Consider the following 3,570-nt stretch of genomic DNA (forward strand, 5'->3'; position numbering starts at 1 on the left):
GAAAAAACAATCTCTGTTTTTGACTCACTGAGTGGCTAGACTAGCTTTGATACCATATTGGCAATTTTTGGTTTTTTCAAACACAAAGAAATTCAATTTCATTAATAAAAAAAACTGTTACAAAATAGTCTTCCTCTTCTGAGGGATTACAACAGGAACGCTTTAGTTCCAGAAACTAATTTCACTATCTCAGCACTGCTGTGTGTTTCAGAAATTAAAAAAAAAACTCTCTCTCTTTACACTGCTGTTTCTACATTTTATAGTGCGGGAAGGGGTCATAACTTATCCACCAACCGCGTTAACTTCACTGATGGGGTCTCTGTTGTTATCTGCTGCTCATGATGAACAAAATCTGATCTTTTGCTATATTTCTCGAGTCGGTGGTGTTGAAACCCATGGATGATAAATGCTGCGACGACTCGAGGCTGGTTCTTTTCACTTTCGGTCATTCTTCTCTTTAATGTGGTTGTTGAGGAGTAATGGCGCAGTGCTAGATCTGATCTTTTTCCTTCGGGAACACAAAAGTAGTTAAAGGCGAAATGACAGCAATGGCACTGGCGTGTTCAAGGTAGGAACAAATATGGGCCGTCGGATCAGAATGTATGGAGGGCTGAGATCAACTTGGCAGAAGGCGCGATCTGCGATGACGATCAGATCGCATCGCATCGTGGACAAGGAGTGAAGGGCTTAACGCGCAAAAGTTTAAGGTTTGCGAGCTGCGATCTGCAATAAGATCGCATCGGCGAATCGTAACCATAGACAACACAGGGACGCAGCGAAGGGTGACAAGAGAATGTGCGATATGCGATGGTATCGCATCGCAGGAAACTCCAATTGCTGTTTTCTGGAATAAACTTGATCGTTGTTCAACTGTGAGCTTTCGGCAACACTGCAGTTGAAATTACCATTCCAACAATAGTAAATGGATGTTGAACCTATTGATTAGCTTGACGACAATGATTCATTTCTATTGTGGTGAACGTTATCATTTTTTCCGTAGAAAATAGTGCTTTCATTTACCATGGATGTTTTCTCTTAGATATGCACTAATTTTAAATTAATTGAACTGCTATAAAAGAACATGCAGAATTACCAAATTCTAATGCAAACAATTACCAACGACAGATTTTCAAAAGTATAATGCAAGCTAGTTCTCGATTTAGGTACAAGGATAAACTGCATATAGTGACACTGCAACAATCTTTTCAATCTTCAAACTTCAGGTTTATGTGCTAGTTTTACGACGTGCAACACGAGAAACAAAACCAACCTTGATAGGTGCCACAGAGCATGAACATCCACACTGTTCACAACGAAGGAAGAAAATCCGATTCTCCTTTGAAAGGATAGTATCTGGACTCTTACAACCATTGCATATCACATATATTCATTGATATATCTTCTTAAAATACCCTCAAAATTCTTAGGGGCGAACCTTCCCTTAATAACCAACTGTTGTTGTCCATCAGAGAACCACTTGTTCCCATTTCTGCAAGCAACAATGTCATCACATGTTTTGGCTGTCTATGCATCGTTTTGCAGAGATCCATAAAATTGACAAATACAGTCTTTTTGGTACCCTCGCAAAGGACTTGAGGTGGCCTCATAACAGTTCTACGCTTTTCACCAACAAGTTCTGGATTGTTCTCATGCAAAATATTGAACACTCTGTCAAGCAGCTCTTCATATTTGTAATCACGATCAGTTCCCTCCTAGGGATATCGAGCTTGCAAAATAATACCCTCCCCTTCTTCATCCTCACCCCCAAAATTATCAATATCATCTTTTGTGCTATCAACATTATCATCATCTTGAAAATTGCCTTCCACCTGCTTCTTCTTCTTTCTCCTCATCCCAGTGAATGCAGAGTCAATACCAAAAAATAATTCGAGTTCTGATTGTAATAATTAAATTGTGATATAAAAGTCACGGCTCCGTTCCAATGGGTTTTCTTAATGCATTCAAATTTTGATAATGTGTCATCTTAACGGACTTGTAATTATTTATTAGTGAGGATATATGGTTTCACTAAGTTAATGAATATGATCACATTACAATAGAGAAATCCAACCATGTTTCTCAATAATTAATCGACCATACCATTGGTTTTGAAATTATAGGCTTTATTTTCCATCCCGCTATAGAAATCACGCCACAGTGGACATTAACTTTGAAAATCCAGCAACAAAGAATTTCAATTTTTTTGGTATAGATCCAATTTTAAAAAATTTCTCAATCATTTTAATTTTACGAATTACAAAACTTAAATTTACCATTACAAATTTTCAAACAATCTTCGAAAATTTGTACAAATTACAAAACTTAAATTTACCATTACAAATTTTCAAACAAACTTGGAAAATTTGACAAAACGTGTCATAATTAAACTATGCTATCTAGAAGATGGTCGACTGGAAATTATATTCTGATGAGCATTTTCTCAGAATTGGAGAGAGCGGTTTAATGCTTTCGGTCAAGATTCTATAACAGTGTTGACCATTGGACATAAAGTCGTGTTCTATGAAAATTCCTTCGAGCAATGTTAGAATTTCCAAAATTGGCTTTTAGCAAGTCGGTTTCATAAAATTTTAACCTCGGTAAGATATAAAAAGGCGGAAGATGGAAAAATAGTGTCGCGTATCAATGGAAAGTGTTGACTAATTATTGATCAAAAGAGAAAAAGTGGAATATTTTAATTATTTTGGAATTTCAAAAATAATCATTAATGATTAATAGGTGTTAGGGCTGAAGGTAGGATTTAACTTATGGAAATTTAATTATGAAATAGGATTTATCATTAGAGATAAGAAAGAATGATGACAATCTAGTATTAATGGTTTTTTTTAATAGAAAGGAATTCAATTAAACGGTTAAAAACTAATAAAATAAGATATTAAGAATTAATTAAATTAAAGTAATGAGAATAAAAGAAAATATTAAAGGAGTTAAAAGGATAAAGGAGGAAAAAAAATATAAAATGAGATATTAAGAATTAATTAAATTAAAGTAATGAGAATAAAAGAAAATATTAAAGGACTTAAAAGGATAAAGGAGGGAAAAAAATATAGGATCAGCAAATTTTTATAATATGAAAATAATTAAAAAGAAAAGAAAATTTAAAATAATATTAAAAAAATGGAAGGGAAAAAAAGGGATAAGGGTAATTAATGAGGGTAAGAATTAAACTAAATAAAAACAAATAAATGCTCATACAAGATTAATGCATTGGAATAACAAATCAAAGACAAAAGGGAAATTAATAATGAGAGATCGACCATGGTCAACTATAGTCAACCATGTTTAATTATAGTCAACCATGGTTAATCGTGGTCAACTATAGTCAACCATGTTCAACTATAGTCAACCATGGTTAATCGTGGTCAACCATTGTCTACCATGTTTTATAAATTCAATCATGGTCAACCATGGTTCAATGTCGTTGCGCTACAAATATTGTCTCAATATGAGAATCAACCATGGTCATCCATGGTCCAATGTCGCATTGTGACAAAGATTCTCTTGATTTGAAAATCACTCATGCTCAAGCATGGTCAACCATGGTCTGACATC

General features: G+C 34.3%; 1 pseudogene; it reads right to left on the reverse strand.

The window, feature by feature from the left end:
- Window positions 1-1,210: 1,210 nt before the first annotated feature.
- Window positions 1,211-1,872, reverse strand: LOC149165781 (eukaryotic translation initiation factor 2 subunit beta pseudogene; annotated as a pseudogene).
- Window positions 1,873-3,570: the final 1,698 nt, after the last annotated feature.

This window comes from Pinus tabuliformis, chromosome 5_1, assembly GCF_031772625.1.
Source record: "Pinus tabuliformis cultivar Carrire ecotype Pingquan chromosome 5_1, CPIR1, whole genome shotgun sequence".
Classification (NCBI taxonomy): Eukaryota; Viridiplantae; Streptophyta; class Pinopsida; order Pinales; family Pinaceae; genus Pinus; species Pinus tabuliformis.